The following is a 21,144-nucleotide window of genomic DNA, read 5'->3' on the forward strand; positions in this document are numbered from 1 at the left end:
GTTTGAATCCCTATTAGGATTTGTAGTATAATGTATGCAAGATGAGCCCACTACCCAAACATGCAGTTTCAACTACAAGAAGAGATCACTGCTCAAACACGTAATTTACTATTGTGTCCTTTCCTTTGTTCTATCAACTGAACCAATCACTTTCTAACCTTGTAGACCAAGTCACAAACCTCAAATCCAAATATCAAACCTCAGATCACTTAGCAAAACCTCAATAATGAAGTTTCCTTCACTTTCGTGCTGCTCTACTCAACTTTGCATTCCACTCTTGTTGCTACTTATCATCAATTATAAAACCATAGCATGATAAAGGAAAATTTCCTTTCTTTATATCGAGTCCTCAAAATAATTCCCTGAGTTGGCTATTAGACCTTCTCAATTAATTATTATAGGACCACATTAAGAATATCTTACACTTAGCGATAACATAAATATTTTTCCTTGCAACTTGAATAACTTTTCATACACCCAATATTATGACAAGCTATCTTAGCTATGTCATCATCAACATGTCTTCTTCATGTTCTCAACCTCAATCCTTAGAATATCAAATCTAGTAAGAGATATAACAAGTTTACCAAAACATGCCTCTATAAAATCTATCTCATAACAAACATCACCAAAACTTACATAACTTCTAGACTTATCCTTTCTTCTTCCAATGTTAATTGCATATACTAGATACTTAGAACTATCTCCCATAACCTCAGATAGTTAGAATACTCAACTAGTCATCTGTACCAACTTGATCTTTCTATTGTTCTTATGTCAAATACCACATAAAACTACTATGTTGATATCAATGACAAGCTCAATCATGAATGTAACATATCATCATAGTAACATAACTACAATACTCCCCCATAGGAATATCATCATCATTCATACTTCCAACAATCTTGCAACACACACAAGACCTGATATTGCATTAGCAGTTGGTATGGTCGCAAGATTCTCTGCTAATCCAAAGGAAAACCATATGATGGCAATAAAAAGAATTATGAGGTATCTAAAAAGTACTGAAGATTATGGTTTTTGGTATAATAAAGGAGGCAACTCTGAATTGAAAACCTTCACTGATGTTGATTGGGCAAGAAGTATTCATGATAGGAAAATCACTAGTGGTGGACCATTCTTTCTTGGAAAGAGGCTAGTGTCTTGGACAATCAAGAAGTAGAATTACATCTCTTAATTAGCAGTAGAAGCATAATATGTTGCAGCAATAGTTAATTGTTCCAACATTATTTGGTTTGAAATATTGATGATAGGTATGAAGGAAGAAATCAAGGATCCAATAGTTATCTTCTGTGATAACATTAGTGCAATTAGCATTTCCAAGAATCCTATGATGCATACCAAGACTAGAAGTACATTGCAATAAAATATCATTTTTGGAGAGAATTAGTGCAAGAAAATGAGGTGAGATTAAAATATGTGAATACAAAGGAACAAATTACAAATATATTCACCAAGCCATTATGTAAGGATGTATTTTTGTATAAGAGGTAAGCTAGGGGTCATTCCCCTATCTGAAGCTCACTAATTAGATTTTAGTGATGCATCAATCGAGCACCTTGAAAATCAAACAAGTTGATGTAGTATTGTCAAAGAAGATTGTATATAATATATCAATATATCAGGTACATGAAAAACACATTGATTGTTGTCTTTGGCATGATATGTCAAAGAGGAAGAGTTTTATGTCATATCAGAGAAATTTTGTATTAGTATAGAGGGAGAAACTACAGTCAAAGGAAGAGATTGATGTCAAAGGGAGTTCTCACTAATAGAGAGAGCTCTCATGGATGAGAATTAGAGTGAAACTAAGGATATTATTCTTACTGCTATTTTTCTCTAAAATTTCATTGCACTATGACACGTTGTGTTGCCATCAATTCCAAAGAGGGAGATTGTTGAAAATAATTATATAATTGTATATTGTTTTTGATGTTACACAAATTATCAAGCCTTACCAAGAAAGTTAGTGATTTTCAAGCTCACTTGGGCATTGAAGATAGTTTCCTATGTATGTTGAGTGTTCTAGTTATAACCAAGTCATGAGTTAGTTCTTACTAAGCTCACTCAGGCATTGAAGGAAAATTCTGTGTTAATTGAGTTCACTGAGTTAATAAAGGAAAGTTGGAATGGATCCTAATTCAACCAAGTTCACTCGGTTACCAAAGGAAAGTTAGTTCAGAATCAGTAATGACCAAGTTGGGCTGATTAATGAAGAGTTTCTCTAAGTTGACCGAGTACTCTATATTAGCCGATTGGCAACATAATAAGTTTGATTGTTTTATTGGTTAATGCTAGCAAACTTAAGGGATGAAAATTGTTTGTTCAAAAGTATATTCAAGCTAACTTTGCAAGTCTATTCATATAAGTATAAGGTCAAGTTAAGGATTGAAGAATGTGAAGCATGGGATTGAAGAAGGTAAATTAAAGAAGAGAATTGGAAGTATATTAGAATATCTAAGTTGACTGAGCTACAAAGAAAATTCTACTCAAAGAGGATCAAGTATTCAAGCTAGAATAGAGATCTGAAATCAGAAAAGACAATTGCACGAACAATCAGGTCAAGTCATTGTTACTCTCTAATAATTGTAGTAGTGAATCAAATTTCCTAATAGAGTTAGCCTAACAACTATTTGTCAAATCCTCTAACAAGGTGGTATTTCTAGATTGAATTGTCTAAAAACCTCTAAAAAGGCCACTCCTAATAGGGTGAATTAAATCCTTTAATAGGGTCACACCTGGCAATGTGTTTTGTAACCTTTAATTAGATTGGCTCCTAACAAGACTCACTTCAGAAGAATAAAAAATCATAACTAGTTGTGATTGGTTGTTTTCCCAAATTGGGTTTCCACGTTAAATCTTGGTGTCTCATGCATTCATGTTATTTTCTTTATGTTTCTGCAACTATATGTTAAGTAAGGTTAATCACATTTAAATATCTTAAGATCTGCATGTTTAGTGTTAACCGAGTGACATTAATATATTAAGTGTCAACTGAGTTACAATAGAATATTTAGTGTTAATCAAGTTACAAAAAAGCTATTGATTTTTTATTGCATTGACATCTTAAAGGGAATTTTTTTAGTGGTAATTGATTCACCCCTCCCCTCTCAGTTACTACTTTCCATTTCTAATAGTGACAAGGTAAAAGGAGTACAATATTGCCCAATCGACTACATTGTTAACCAAGTAATCAAGTATTAACTAAGTGATGTATCACCCAAGTGAAAAGTAATGTTCGCCAAGTATGAGATGGAAGGACAAGTTAATAAATTTTGAATATAAGGCTGACTTTTGGTGAGAATAAAGAATGTTTAAGAAGTTCAAAGGTGCAAGTTCAAGCTTGTTACAACATCAACAATTGGAAAAATACAATGATGATCTGATGATGGAGATTGAAACATGATAAGGATGAGCACAAAGTTTAACAAAAGTGATATATTCTAAGTGACTAGGTACAATATATCTGAGCTCTATATATGTGGTTAAGCAACAAAATATGAAAGAATTTGGATGTAGAGAGTTTACTATTTAAGGATATGTTGGACCAAGTTTTTGGTTATTGATTTTGTTACTGGTGAGCTATTAATTAAGTAGAGTAGAAGGAAGATCAAGTAGAGTTTAAGAAAAGTGAAAATGTGAAGAAGTGAAGCAACTAAGTAGAGAACAGAGAAGGAAGAAGATAGAGTGGAAGAGAAATATGAACAAGCAAGGTAGTGTTAAATCTTATAGATCATTTGACTATTTCTTTCTTACCATTGTAGAAGAAAAATCTTTTAATAGAGTGGACCTAACATGTCCGTAAAATTCTATATGGTAACATCGATTAATGATGTTTGTAAGTCCTTTAGAGTAGGCCACTCTTTAGACAAGATGAAGGAGGGATAAGGTCTAGATGATCTTTATGTTAAAACCCTCTAATCAACTTACACTAAAAATGTGCATTGCATAAACCTTTAGCGAGGTTTCCTCTTAGCAGATGTCACTTTAGAAGAGTGAAATTATTTGGGTTATTAGTCCTAGGTGGTTTTTCTCTTTACAGGGTTTCCTTTTTAAATGATGGTGTTTAATGTGTGATTGTTGTTATGTTGCACTTTTATTTTCATGATATTTAATTAATACTACAACTCAATAACAACTAGGTAACAATAAGGAAAATCAAAGTTATATTTTTAATATTCAATAAACATGGGACCAATGAGTTAACAATATGGAGTAAATTGATTAGAAGATTGAATGGTGAAGTTGAATGATATCACCGAGTTATTTCTATTGATGTTTTATGAAGCTTTATTGGTACTAAAGTGTTTGAAAAGCCTATAGGATAATTGGACATAATTGATTCACCCCCTATCAGATATAGGATGCATAGAGATTAATTCCTACCTTGAATTTTACACCAATAAGAGGAGAAAATTGAATGAAATTGTATTATATATAAAATAACTATAATTATAAAGTATTTTAAATGGAAATGTATAATGCAAATACACTAAGGAGGGTGCTAGATAATCATTGAAATGCAATGCTTTCATTTTAAGATAATAAAAATGTTAATGTGGTCAATTAACTAAGAAAACTAAAAATATTGTTTTGATATTTTTTATTAATTACGTTTTCTTGGAAATTTTAATATCAAATTCATAGAATCATTTAACTAGCTAATAGATGAGCATAAATATTTAGGTTGAAATATCTTTAGTTGAGAGTCAAGGAATGCAAAGTATCCATTTCACAAATGTTTTTTACGAGATGATCCCAACTTGTACCATTTTTAACATTTCATATTAAGTCACATGAATTTTTTTATGTCTCAACATCTATACATATAGAGTCAACGAAGCTTTGATTTTCTGTAGGATCAACTTTGAGTGAACAAGAAATCACTAAAGAAAGTAATATCAATATGATTAATTGATTGTAGGAATAAATGGATTTTGTTTTGATGACTTTTATTATTATTTATATGATTTGTGTTGGAGATTTTTATATCAAATTAATGTAGTGGTTTAGTTATCCAATATAGGAGCATTTATCTTGAGGTTGAAATATTTTAGATCGAGAGTTAACTACTACAAGGTATCCATTTGAACAATGGTGTTTGGCACATTGATTGTATCCCTTATAATATCAGGGTCTTGCACTTAGCAAGAATTTATTCTTGGTGAGCTCATTTGGAGTCTTCCAACTTCACTAGTATACCAAAGACCCATTTATATTATAAAAGTTTTCAAAAAATAAACCATACCATGAAAAACATGGTTGGAGAAGTTCCACCCTAAAGTCTAAAGACAACAAAACCTCAATCACATTCAAAGAGGAAAAACATAATTACTACATTGATAGGAAAATATATTTCTCCTACAAAGTCAGATTATGATATTGCTATCAAAATTTAACTATTTAGTTTTTTTACATCAAACTCATTGACCCATGTTTCATGAGTAGTGTACACAAGAACCGGTCTCTTGTGAGAATGAATAATACACTTAGCATACATTGCATTTAAATGATGCTCACGAAGGTGAAGCATTCAACCTTTCTTAAAGATCACTCATCCTAATACTACTACAACTTAAATGTATTTAACTATGCAATTTTGCAAGACCAAACCCTATTAGTCATAAATGATTTACAATTCTATCTAGCTTACACTCTTCTTTAGGGATAAATGATTTACAATCCTATCTTTGAACTATTTGATCAAATTGATATCTCCACCCCTTGATATGAATCCATGGGTGACCCACACGAACTTTAATGGATGTAGAGTCTTGGTCGCCCAAGTCACTTCAAGCAATATGGTCCCGTTGCGAAATAGACACCTAAGAAATATCTTATGGAACGCTGAGGGAGACGCGGAAACATTATATGTCGCCCTATTTTGTACGGTAAAAATATTATAAAAACATAGTTATATAGTTTTACTACTTGCGGTAAACGCCGACGCCGTACTACTGACACGTGTTGGGAACTTCTGTAATGTGGGACCAATGTCTTATCCGTATCTAAATGTTCTTATCATATGAGAGGAATATCTAAATTTAATAATTAGTTATTGTTGTTATTATCATTTTCTCCTGCAAGTTGAACACTTGCAAACATCTGTTTTCCAAACTATTCTATTTCTACTAATGTATCAATTTTCATTTAGATATTTAATGGTAAATAGATATATTAGTTTATAAAGCAGTTTGTGGAATGGAAATATCTTTAAAGTTGGTTGATTTTTTTTTAATTAGATAAAAACAAACATATTATTTGAGAGTATAAATTATTTTAACAATTGGAAAGGTATTGGTCATGAAGGATATGGTCCCAGTTTGTAAGGATATGGTTCCAGTTTGTAATGATATCTTCTTTATATGGGTTTTTTTCTTGATTAACAAGAGTTGCATGAACAAGAGATATTTCAAGTCATAAATGATATTCATGTTTACAAGAGCTTACAAAGGGTTCTTGTCATTGTCATGCTACTGAGATTGAGGAGATCAATGTGAATTTTTACAAGGAAATAGTATGGTTATGATTACGACCATATCAACATCCTCATGAAGGTGAATAATCATTACTACTAGGATATGACGACATCCTAGGGGTTATACATAATACAATAGCTCAATGCTTGATAAGATTTTGTATATGGGCAATCTTTACACCAACTCTACTGGCTTGGACCATGTTAGTAACATAATATAAGAGCATATCATAGCTTTAGAATACATGAAAAATTATACATCCATAGTAATTATAGAAAATAAAATAACTATTTTATCTTTTTTTATGTCAAATACAATATTTAGTCTAAAAGCATAAATATTTTTGGTAGATTTCAGTAGCATATTTGACTTGTTGGTGTTGAAAATAATCAAGACTAGCTAGGTTGCTGAGAGGGAAGGGGTGAATTAATAACCTCAAAAACTTTAAATCAATTCAACACTTGATCCATTCATCATTCATTCATCTAATCTACTGTATGCATGAGAAAGATAAACATTTATAACACATGAACACAGAATTTTGGTGACCCAGAAACCTTCCAAATAGAAAGTAAAATTGGGTGGAGATGATACCCACAAAACTTCGCTACTGCAGTATGAAGTTAGCCTATTAGGGCTTACATTGATCACTTCTGATGATCTGCCTTGTTAAGAGCAATTTGGACTGCTAGATCCACCTTGTTAAAGGATTTACAAACATACAATGAAGTATGCACTCTGTTAGGAGATTTATACAAAGACTGTTAAGTCTACCTTGTTAAAGGATTTACAAAAATGGTTCACCTTTTAGGATGAAACAGTGGATCTACTTACAACTTGATTGTTGATTAGATCCTTGAAGTACAGATCACCTCTTGTGACTGATGAATCTTTACTGCTCCTTGTAGACCTTGTTGAATACTCTACTCTGTTGTTGATTCACTTTTATCCTTCTCAAAGCATTACATGTCCATTCCTTTTCATACTCATACATTGCAAATGATATAATACATTACATATATACCATTCCAATAATTACAATTGCAAGGTCGGCTAAAACACAAGTGAACAAAATATTACAAAGTCGGCCAAACAATAGAAAACTCAAGTTCTTCAAGCTGACTTGGTAACCTTCTGATACTCGGCATCCACTGCATTACTTAGCATCATCATGCACTTGGTAGAAGTAGAAGCTCGGTCCATACTAATAACACAATGTAGCTTGGAACTCGATAACCATTGGAGACTCGGTAGATATAGTATCACTCAGTAAAACTAAATCCTTCATTTACCTTGTTTTCACTCAGTAAACACTATACTTCCATCACTCAATAAACACTAGCTTCCATCACACAAACTAATGATTCTGTAGACACTGTGAAGCTCGATGAACACTGTATGCTCGGTAGATACTACTGGGTTGCACACTCACTCGGTAGCTTCAGGAATGCTCGGTGTGAACTACTTAAGTGATGAACCTACAAGGTAGCCACTGAATGCTTAGTATACACTATAGACTGAGTGATGAAATTGGTAATCATTCATAATCGAATAAGTGTTGTCAATAATGACAAATACAATATAATGCCAACAATCTCCCCCTTTGGCATTACTGACAAAAAAACTTATGAGCCAAACATTGTGTACACTGACATATTGGATTTGATTTTTCAAAATTGATCTTTGTAAACCTGTTGTATATACATTTCTTACATGTCTTTACATATCTCCCCCATACATATGGCATGGTATATACATAGCTTATCACTATACATATATCAATATATTCTCTCTTATTTTCTCCATTGTCTCTTACAATAATCTCCCCATTTTGACAATAATGCCAAAGGTAATAATACTTATACAGAGACACCAAAATGTGAGAAAAACTCAGAATGTATCTTAAGAATAAGAGCCAATGTCTTATCCCAGTTCTCTTGCAAAATTTTGCAAGTGGAGAGAGCCACTTGAACTTCTGCAAAAAGTTCAATCATATGATCTACTATAGAAAAATTGTTATCATTGATCAATGTTTTTGAATAAGCAATGTGCTTTTGCATTGTGTCCATGATAGGAAGAATCATGTTCTGGATGTCTAATAGTGTAGACTGGATCCTTGCTTCCTCTCTCAATAGTTCTACTTGCATGTCTGGCAGGAATCTAATCTTAATGTGATGTGCGGAGCTTGAATTGGGGTCAAGCTGCAACTTTTGAGCACTGACCTTCAGATCTTCATCAATTTTACTCAATTTTACCTTTATTTCTTTTGTGTACTTGGTAACATCACATAGCTTGGCAAAAAGGGATGTTACATTTGTAAAAGAATTTTCAAGATTGCTCAAAATTGAAGATAGTTCAACCTGCTTTATTGCAATGTGCTGAGCAATGTGCTCAAACACTTTATTCTCAAATTTCTTCTCTGCCTTTTCTATAAGCTTCTCTTGACCAAAAGTGTCCTCATTGAACTTTTTTACGACCTCTTCTAATTGTAACAAAATGTGTTGAGATGAATCCATGTCAACACCTATTGCCTCAGTAATTATATTTTTAGCACTTACAATTATAGTGAATTCTTTATCTATCTCATCTCTAAGTTGTTTCTGCCTTGCTCTTTGGTCTAAACATTGACTAACCAGTCTCATTTCATCAACTATGGCAATATCCAAATCTATCTTAGGTATAATAATTTCCTTGTCCAAGTCTATATCCTCATCAATTGCCTTGCTAGTAAGTAGAAGTTTTAGTGGAGTCTTTGGTTTTACTTCTGTGCTTACAATAGTTGATGAAGTTGGACTAGCAGAAAAAACTTGAATTGAGCTAACTGGAGGAAAACTGAGAGAGGTGCTAACTGTATCCAAAATTGATGTGCTTCTCAAAAATAAAGTATCAATAGGTAATGTACCAACTGGAATATTTACAACTGAAGTACTAACTGGAATAAAAATTGATGTAGTTGAAACTATGGATGACAAAATTGTAGCTCGGTAGATGAAGTGCTTGACACTTCCATTGAAGATACTTGCAGCTAGGAGATGACAGGTGATGATTGAACTATTGATGTGGCAATTGTGCTCACAGTCTCACTTGCAGAAGCTATCTCCATAGTAGATGTAACAGTCTTTGGTGGAGAGTGAGGAAGGGATGCAATAACTTCTGTTGCAATTTTTATTAGATCTTCATTCTTCTCTTCCTCTTCAACTTCATCATCATCCTTTAGTGCTTGATAGTCCTCAACATCAAAAGTGGCACATGGAGCACTATCTCCTTCATCATTGTCACTGTCATCATTATCATCTTTGATTTCTACAGGATCAATATTAGGATTTTGTAGATGATAGATGTTCTTCCACATTTTTGTTGCATCTATTACAACATGGTCAATGTCCTTAATTAAAATCAAACATGTGTGAAATCTAATCATCATTTTACCTTTGTTGTTCTTCATTGCCACATTTATTTCTACTTCAATAAGACTCGGTAGAAGATTCTTCAAGGATTGCTCATATATGTCCTTGGCTGTTTGGGTGGCTAACTCCCACCTTGGTTGCAATCTCACCAACAACTCTTTGGAGATTTGAGGGGCAAGCTAGTCTGGGGAATATTTCCATTTTCCAATCTTGTTATGTACTAGTTCCTCAATATGCATTTTCTCTGCATCAGTCCTTGTTTCAAATTTCAATGCCTTGAAATTTGTGATGCTAGCTCCCTCTTCCATTTGTTTCAATCTTTCTTGGAAGGTCAATTGGGGCTTGCTGAATACTACTTCACCTTTGTTCTTACCTTTTTCTCGCCTTGTGAAAACAGTTGTGGAGGCTTTAAGTGGCTTGGTAATGATTACCTTGCCCTACTTTTTGACTGGCTCTGCCTCCTTCTCTGAATATTCCTCTATATCTTCTAGTTCTTGCTCCTCTTCTTCATCCTCACCTTTTCCTTCAGTAATCATTAGGGGCTCAATAGCAGTTTTTAACTTGGCAACCTTTCTCTTGCCTTTATTAATTGCTTGAGGAAGTTTGATTTGAAGCTCAATTTTGGCCTTTGCCTCATCATATGTTCCCAAAATTGGTTGCTTTGGATCTACTGACTCATTCACTAGTTCTTCAATAATATCCTTGGTTTCATCAATATTCACCTCATAAGGAAGAGGTTTCACCTATGCAACTCAGAGCCTAACTACTTGAATGTATACTTTATCACTATCAACCATAAAGCATACATCATCTTTGTAGTCTTCAACCAATTTTGGTGGAATTTGAAACCTATCATTCATCCTTTCCTTGAAATCTTCAAAATAATTATCCATGATGCTATCAAAATTTACACCCATTTTTGCTTCAAACTCATTTATCTAATATAGAATAGGAATATCTTTTCTCTACACAATAGTTCCTTTGGATGGAAAGAATTTTTGTACATAGAAGAAAAGACATGTCAACAAAGAACCAAATTTGCAAGGGTTGTTCTTTGAAGTCCTAATGCTGTCCATATTCTTGTTCAATTGTATTAACAATAATTCTAATAGATCAGATTCCATATTTTTCTTCACAACCTTGAATGCCAAATCCATGGCCTCACAAGGCACATTGTTCAAATGACTCGAGCTATAAATCTTGTGAGCAATGATGTGAATGCCAAACCTTAACTCAACATCAAAAATAGTGCTAACCTTCAAACCTCTACTGTCCCATTCAGCTAGGGTTTTCTTCTGAAGTTCGTCTTGACCTAGGGTTTTGGTATTTTTTTCTTTACTTAGCATGGGGAGACTAGTAATCCTATGAATCATCTTCTTGGTGATTAATACTAGTTTCTCTAACCATAGTTGACCATTGTGCACATGACTGAAGATGTACCTAATCCACTTAATCTGGAAACTTCTTGGCATATGTGAGATATGGGTTAATCCTTTGGTCTCTAGATGCTTATGCTTGGGTTTCAAAGAGCCATCAACACTCATTTCTCCTAGGGCATTGTCCATTTCTAGGTTTCCAATGTCTTGAAATAGAACATTTAAAACGTGTACGAATATTGTTTATGAGGAGTACCTTTGGTGGAATTTTGGATTGAGCTCCATTAGGATCAAGTGACTCTGCAATGGCCAGAAAATTTTTGAAGTTAGGCACTTTCCATTCTGCACCCTTTACTAGCATCTCTGAACCCTTCTTTGTCCTACTCCTACTGGTACTCCTGGATGCCATAGATTCTCGGTAAAAGATAGAAATTTTTTGAACAAATCCTTCACTAGAAAATTGCCTAAAATCGCTTGGAATTTGCTTGAGTGCACCTAAAAATCTCTTAACTTTGAAATCGCGGTGAAGAATGAAATCAAATTTTGCCTTTTTGACAAATTTTTTGTCATTAATGCTTGGTACAAAAGTATCTGAGATGACATAGTGCTTGATAGGTTGTTATTCATTCACTTGCTCGGTCGAAACTTGCAACTCGGTGATCAAACAAAGCTTTTGTTACTCCTGATTTAGCTCAGTTGAGTCTGTGACTGACCTTGCTCGGTATGACCTGATATCTTGTGACCCTTTGTATCTAAAATACTAATTGGATATTTTACTTTCTTTCATTTGGAACTGCTCTAGATATAGCTTGATGATACAGTTCTAGATCCTCCTTTATGAGTCTAATTGGAAATGGTGGAGTCACCCACTTCTTGAGTGAGGTGGCCATCATTTGAACTATTTTGCCCGATAGATTTAGGAATCCACTTTTGTCTCATTTGTTTTTGAATGTTATCAGCTTTAGCTTTCTTTTCATATTCAATTCTTCCTATACTCATGCAATTCTTAGCTATATGACCGAGTTCAGTGCATGTATAACATCTTACTGTTGTATCTCTTTCTCTCAAGTGATGTCTTGATCATTCTTTGCCAATGTGTCCATATTCTCCATAATAATGACATCTGCACTAGGTATTGTAGTCCTATCCAAAGATTTCCTTAACAAGTTGTTCAGTTGGATTGAATGATTTTGATCTGCATTGGAATGCCTTGTGACCATGTTTCTTGCATTTGTGACATCTACCTTCAAATTTTGGTTTTTCCTTGCATTCATTAGCTTTGTGACCATGTTGATTGCAGTTGTAGCATTTTCCATTGAATTTTTCTTTTCCATTTCTCCAACATTTGTTTGATGTATGACCTAACTTACCACAGTGATGGAAAGTAGGTTTTTGATTCCTTTGAGCACCTTGTTTGGAAGATTCACCTTCTTCATTATATCCAAGTCCTACTTTACCCTTTTGACTATGAAGATTCTACTCATTTTGTTGTCTTAATTGATTCATATCTTCTTGAGGCTTCATCATTCTCTCAATGATTTTCTTTTCAGCATTTAGGTCATTTTCCAATCTTTAACTAATTTTTCTTTTAGTGGTTAAATCAATCCTTAGGCTTTCATTTTCAGATCTTAGATTCATGATTTCATCATTTGCATTGGATAGTTGATTGATAAGACTTTGATTTGCATTGATCTTTTCATTTGTCTCATTTTTAGATTTGTTTCTTTGTTCCAAGATTTCACATAGCCTGATTGATTAGATTTCTTGTTCTCTTTTAAGTTTTCTTACTTCTTCCTGTAGAGAGCCATGCTTTGCTAGGAGTTCCTTGATTGCCTCATTTGCTTCATTTGAGCTACTTTATGGTAAAAGGTCTGCAATCTTTTCTTCAACATATTGATGGTCATTCATTTGTCTTGCAAGTTCCTTCCTTCTCTTCAGGGATTGAGAAAGATGCTCCTTTTCTTTTTTGAGTTGAGTCATGGCCATATCCAGATCTAGCTTTTCACTTTTAATTGTTTTATCAAGTCTGAATATCTCCATTTGTCCTTTGGATCTTTGCTCAAGTTGTCAAACTTTGTCTTGAGAACCACAGTGCTCTAATACCAATTGTTGGAAATAATCAAGACTAGCTAGGTTATTGAGAGGGAATCGGGTGAATCAATAACCTCAAAAACTTTAAATCAATTCAACACTTGATCCATTCATCATTCATTCATCTAATCTATTGTATGCATGAGAAAGATAAACATTTATAACACATGAACACATAATTTTGGTGACCTAAAAACCTTCCAAATAGAAAGTAAAATTGGGGTAGGGATGATACCCACAAAACTTTGCTACTGTAGTATGAAGTTAGCCTATTAGGGCTTACATTGATCACTTCTGATGATCTTCCCTGTTAAGAGCAATTTGGACTGCTAGATCCACCTTGTTAGAGGATTTACAAACATACAATGAAGTATGCACTCTATTAGGAGATTTATACAAAGACTATTAAGTCTACCTTGTTAAAGGATTTACAAGACTGATTCACCTGTTAGGATGAAACAGTGAATCTACTTACAACTTGATTATTGATTAGATCCTTGAAGTACAGATCACCTCTTGTGACTGATGAATCTTTACTGCTCCTTGTAGACCTTTTTGAATACTTTGCTCTGCTGCTGATTCACTTTTATCCTTCTCAAAGCATTACATGTCCATTCCTTTTCATACTCATACATTGCAAATGATATAATACATTACATATATACCATTCCAATAATTACAATTGCAAGGTCAACCAAAACACAAGTGAACAAAATATTACAGAGTCGGACAAACAGTAGAAAATTTGAGTTCTTCAAGCTGACTTGGTAACCTTCTGATACTCGGCATCCACTGCATTACTCAGCATCATCAGGCACTCGGTAGAAGTAGAAGCTCGATCCATACTAATCACACAATGTAGCTTGGAACTCGGTAACCATTGGAGACTCGGTAGATATAGTATCACTCGGTAAAATTAAATCCTTCGTTTACCTTGTTTTCACTCAGTAAATACTATACTTCCATCACTCAATAAACACTACCTTCCATCACACAAATTGATGACTTGGTAGACACTATGAAGCTCGATGAACACTGTATGCTCAGTAGATACTGTTGGGTTGCACACTCACTCGGTAGCTTCAGGAATGCTCAGTATGAACTACTAGGCTACACACTCACTCGGTAGCTTCAAGAATGCTCAGTATGAACTACTTAAGTGATGAACCTACAAGGTAACCACTGAATGCTCAGTATACACTATAGACTGAGTGATGAACTCGGTAATCATTCAGAATCGAATAAGTGTTGTCACTAATGAAAAATACAATATAATGCCAATAGTTGGCCATTCAGATTATGTGTCAAGAGAAAATCTCAAGACATAAGGGTTGAAAAAATCATTGATTCCAATGTGAGAAGCTTGATTATGTGCGAAAAATCATAATGTGTTTTTGAGTCTTCAATTGTCAAAACAAAAAATAGGGGGATGGGAAAAACTAGATGGAAAAGTTGAGATCCAATAGGAAGGTCCTAGTTAATGAAATAGTACACAAAATGAGAAACACTGGGCTAAAAACAAGTAGACCAATTTGTGTGAGATTGACACTATTATTGAGTGACAATGAACCAAAAATTCTATCATTGAGTTTTCTAACCATAAGAAATTAAAGAGAAAAAAATTAATGAACTTTAAAAAGATTATAATGTTGGGACTTGGGTGATACTACATTGATTGCTTATAGGTTGTTCATTTATCGAACACATTATGGTGATATGAAGTAAGTTTTACAAATATTTATGTATAATTTTTGTGTTGACTAAAATTTTGTAATGTTGTCGTAGTAAGTGTAGTGTAACATACATGATTTTTCTATATAGATTGGATCTATGACAATAAATGCAACTCTTCTAGATGATTAAATAAAAATTACATATATGATTAGTAGCTATTAGTATATAAATAGTAATGTGGAAGAAATTATAGTAGGCTTAGAGTTCATGTGACTCAATGCGAAAGTGAGTAGTGTTCTAAAAAATGGACAAAAAAGGTACCAAAAGAATCTATAAGTAATATTATGTCGATGTAAGAAATTGCAGAAAGCTAGTTGTGGTTGTTATATTGGAAATAAACATGTATACCAACAATATTAATGTTTTGACTCTGTGTATTATACCTGCATTTGCACATACAACACTTTAATAGGACAATAGTTTTGTTAGTGAATCAAATACAAAGAAACAAAGCAATGCAATTGACTACCAAAGAGCATCATATTGCTTCTTATCTAGAGAGAGTGGAATTAGGATTTTAAATTGCTCTCAAAGTATAGAGGTACTAACCAGTGACATGACAAACCCAAAATGGAAGGCTTAAAACTCCTATAATGAAAATTGTTAAACTAGGAATGAATATTTAAGCTAAACATGATTCAACTGCCATGCAATTAACTATGTCATTGAGCTATGCTAGTGGGCAATTAAGCTAAGTGTGCAAGTGAGTATGAATTTCTAAAACATCTAGTTAACAAATGGAATTGTGGATCCTTTGAGATTATAATAATAGCTTTTATAATAATTAAGATTGATCAGACAACTTTGATTAATCCAAGATGGAGGGTTGAGATTGATGTTTGCTTGATCCACATCATTAGCTCTAATTGGTTCAATTTGAATTTAATTGTCCTTTAGTGGTGAGTTCTAATTTAGAGCATTTATTTAATTGTTTTAATTAATCACCTTAGCATGTATTTAATAGGATTGAATTAATTAACTAGGTCAAGGGTGATTTATAGGGGACTTGATCAATTTAATGATGTTTGATGATTGATTAGGTCTTTTTGATGGCTTTGATGAATTATACCAGTAATTAGACTCGCATAATGAAGAAGTTGGTTCTAAATTAAGGAAAATAGGGCCTTTGGTTAGATTAGCCCATTTTAGGTTAATTACTTATTTCTCCTCTTTGAATTAATGTTTGAGCAACACATTGATTCAAAGAAAGAAATATATGTTTTTGACTTAGAGAATACCTTGATATGAAGCGATCAAATTATTTCTAATTTGATGATTAAGAATTCTAAGCTCGATTCAATGAAACTCAATTAAAGAAGTGAAGCTATCAATTCTGAACTTGATTAAATAAGAATCGATCATATCAACTTTGAGCTTGATTAAATAAAGATCGATAAGAGCTAACTAGAATATTTAGTTTGAAGTGAAGTGATGAAGTTGAACATTTAAAAGATAATGATGCTGACAAATAAAAAAATATGATGTGAAGTAATAAAATTGACCATTATCGGAAAAGTATTCAAATAAATAATGTCTGATGGGACGAAAAAAAAAATAGTTTGATGTGCTGCAATGAAACTAATTAACATTTGTAAGATGATTTAATTACACATAGATAATTAACTTGACATGATCTTTGATAAAGTCAAGTATTCAATAGTCCCGACATGATGGAAGGACGCTAACATGCCCTCATTTGATTGATAAGAGCGAATAATTTGATATAAATCTTCATGACATCACTCATTCCAAAATTAATTATTTGAATTGATAAGAAAACCTCAAGAGGATATGGTTCTTAATGAAGTTAATGTCGTTGGTGTTGAGATTTAATTCTATTCATTGATTGACTTGATTTGATGATAAATAGAACAATTTGAATTCTAATCCTTAGTTATTATCTCATCCCCTTGAGAGAGAAATCAAAATGATCATTTGATATATTCCTAGTATCAAGCACTAATATTATTAGATAGATTTGACCAGTAAGAATGTGTTTTGAATTAATTAGAATCTAATTTGGATTAATTATGTTTTGTTAATAATACATTTTGACCAATTTATACCACTTTAAAAGTGAGGTTTAATAAAATTTAAATAATGTTGACCAAGATTTTAACATGTTGACTTGATGTTATTGATTAAGTACAACTTTCTTTAGCTTTTGTAGTTTGTTTGGCAAATTTTGACTAGCTTTGAACTTTTCTTGATCAAGGTTTGACCAAGATTTACCCTTGTTGATTTTTTTTACTTTCAAGTATCATTCAAAAAATGTTCAGGAAGCATTTTGCATCATTTTTGCACTTGTTCTAACTTTATTTGTCCCTGTTCAATTACTATTTTTAGTATAGTTGACCTTACTTGTTCTAACTTTATTTGTCCTTGTTCAATTACTATTTTTAGTATAGTTGACCTTTCTTTGCAAGGGCTGACTTTCATAAATTATGACTTTATTGATTGTTTTGTAGATCTTGATTATTTTGGTCCCAACATGTCAATAGGGCATTAATTCTACATTACCATTCTATTAGTTTTGAATTAGATCATTAATAACTATAAGAGGTTAAAAGAGGGTGATTAGGTCTATTTACCATTTCATTTTCACTTTCACCCATGATAATTTTTGAACTTTGTGAGACAAGATGGTTATCCCCATTGAGAACATCTTTTCAAGCTCATTCATTGAGACCCTAGGTTAGCATACCCCTTTGGTAAGTACCCAAATACCTTCCATTTCATGTTATTTGTTATGATTTTAAGCACATGTTGAATAAAAGAGGGTCATTCCAATGTTTAGTCATTTGTAGTGTTTTGAGTTTCTTCTCATAAAATGCAAGTCGCATATGGTAAAACCCTAGTTCTAGGTCATTTTCATTTATTTTACAAAGTCACATAATTTTTATGCCTAGTCATTTTTTGTTAAACTTGTTTATTTTAGTGTTGGAATCCACTTTGTCATTTTTGGTATGCATTATCTTGCATCTAAATAAAGTGGTGCATCTAGGGGATTTTGAGTCACTTCTAGATAAAGTGTTACATCCCCGAAATCATAGATTGCATCCCAAAGATTAGTTATTCTTAGGTTGCCTTGTATTATTTTTGGTAAAACAACTACTTTGACTTACATTTTTTGTCAATGGTGTACCATCTTAAAATGGATGTACTTGCCTTTTCAGACCTTTTAGCTCCCTCTTCTTCATGATTCCCTCTTTGAACCATGGATATTCTCATGCTTTCTCTATTTTCCTCTTCTCTCTTCCATCTTTCCACCTTATTCTATCAAAGGCCTAACAACATGTATTTCTTTGTATTGCATTCCTCTTTACAACCCAAAATTACCACCCCTCTTCCTTTGGGTCCTAGCTAATCTAATTTAGACCATAAGTAGAATCATACTCAGAAGTCCCCATCTTTTGCTCACATATACATATTTTAAATGCTCAATGCCTCATAAAGTGGAACTCTACATCCTATTAAATTGCTTCAATTTTACCACTGAACATTTTGGTGAACCCAATGTGAACCCCCTGTCTTTTTGGTGTGGATTATTTTTCATATTTGTTTCTCTTATATTGGATGTTCTTTAACCTGATTAGATATCAATAGGCTTTCCTTTTGTGATTTGTACTTTTTATGAGCTTAATTACACAAAGCCCTACCTATAGAATTCCCATTAGGGGAAGTCACAAACTTGTGGGTTTGTTTGATGAAACTCACATTTTTTCTCATGATCTTAATCCTATCACAAAGCATAAATATTCTCACTCATCTCACAAAGAGGATGATTCTTTAAGAGTTCCTCCTTTGCAAGTTGATAAGCTTTCTAATGAATTTGATAAATTGGATACTCGGCTTGCTCAAGAAAATCATAATCCTGATAGTGTTGTTGTTGTTGAATCTCTTAAGAAGCTTGTTAATAATGATGATAATAAATTTTCTATTTTGTGTGGTATATCTCACCTTACTAATACTCATGAATGTGCTCAAGAATAAGGATACCCTCATCCTTCTTATGCCATCATTTAACCTTCTATCCCAATTTCTACCACTCTTTCTAGCATACCTACATATGCTTTGCCCCTTATGACTACTTCTACACAAGTTTCCACTCCCTTAAGTGTTAGTCTTCCTAGTCTTTGACTTCTTGTGAATGTTTCTCCTACTTCCATTCCTTCTTCATTAACTTTATATAATGTGGTTCCTTTTACTTATTTGAACCCTTTACCCATTCCTTCTAATTCTCCACCGACATCCTTACATATTCCTTTCACTTCTTATACCTTTCCTAATCCATCTAGTATACCTATAGCTACCAGTGTTTCTTTTGATCCTACTATTAGTACCTTGGTTCAAATAGTCTCTTGTTTTCAACAACAACTTGCTCATTTAACCCAATCTAAGAATAATATTCCTACATGTTGGAATTGTTTTGAATAGATGAGAGGGGGGTGAATCAGTTATTTAAGGTCCAGATGTATAAATATAATCTTTCAGAATTTAGTGAACCCATAAAACATTCATACCCATCCATACATCCATTAAGTAATTACTAAAACTTGTATGTTATTTTCAAATCAACTTGCTGAAAAGTAAAACATGAAACACAACACATTCACCAGAACACTTGACACAATGATTTACGTGGAAACCCAATTTGGGAAAAACCACCAGTAACATGCTACTCTTTTTCACTCTTTTGAAATGATGCCCTATGAAAGGCCAACCCTATTAAAGGTTACAATAGACACTATTAAATGTGACCCTGTTAAAGGATTTCAATCACCCTATTAGAAATGAGCCTTGTTAGAGGACTTTAGGCCATTCACTTGGAATTTTATCTAGTTAAAGGATTTACAAATGACTGTTAGGTCAACCTTAATCCAAAGGATTTACCCTAGATTGATACAATTGTTAGAGAGTAACAATAGAGCTTTTATCTAATACAACTTACAACTTCTTTTGCAAATTGCAAATCTGTATTCAGTTCTCCATTCTACTTGGCCTTTATATTTTGTATCTTTGATAGCTTGTTCACCCTTCAAGCATCCATTTTCTTAAGCCTTCTTGCTTAACATGCCATTGCAGATTCTTCTCTTGGGTCACTTGATGAAGCAAAACCCTTAACTTCTCCTGTCTAGGTTCTCACATATGATAGCCTTGCTTCATGACCAGACATTCCTATAAATAGGAAATTATAAATTTTTGCTACTCATTATCCATCGTCCAATTTAGGATTCAGATGGATTAGGTAGGATACAATGTATCTACCCCATATCTTGTATCTCTTCTAGAAACTTCTCCTAGAATCCATTTAAATTCACCTAAAAATAGTTTATGTCAAATTCTGTGCCACCAGCTCGTCAACCTTATCTTCCTCTTGGTTCACAAGTTTCAAGAAAATAATTTTGTTGGCTTCAATTTAGTGAATCTTCAATCTTTAAAATAATGCACTAGCTCAACATTATCAACCTTTTGATGCTCGACACACATTGTGTTACTCGACATCAACTACAAAATTACTTGGCATTAACTAAAGTTTAATAGTGCTCAACATCAACTAAAATTTACTTGACATTAGCTGTCTTGCTTGACATCCACTAGAATTTGCTTTTACTCAGCTCCAACTGACTTTCTACTCATCTTGCACTAACTTTGCTCGGCACCTACTGTCCACTCAGTCAAGCATGGCAGAAAAACTTTGTACAACTTGTTCTTCTAAACTTTCTTAGTGTAGCCAACATTTGTAACCTTAAGTAGAATATCAATACATCATGTCATCACCGTCTTAATTGATACTTGTACTTCATTAAATAATCATAACTCAACTTGTTCTCTATATGCTTTTGTTATATCTTATTGATCAAATCCTCGTCAGCAATCAACTAAGTGATAATACTTGAATCTTATAAGCAGTTTTCTTACTAGAAAATAGTAGGTTTGACATTAGTGAGAAAACAATGATTGAAACACATAATCTTCTTCAACAATCTCCCTCTTAACAATGATCCTTTCAATTAGATTTCAACAATCTCC

The sequence above is a fragment of the Cupressus sempervirens genome, chromosome 1 (genome assembly GCF_028749045.1).
Source record: "Cupressus sempervirens isolate cs-2001-9-10 chromosome 1, ASM2874904v1, whole genome shotgun sequence".
Classification (NCBI taxonomy): Eukaryota; Viridiplantae; Streptophyta; class Pinopsida; order Cupressales; family Cupressaceae; genus Cupressus; species Cupressus sempervirens.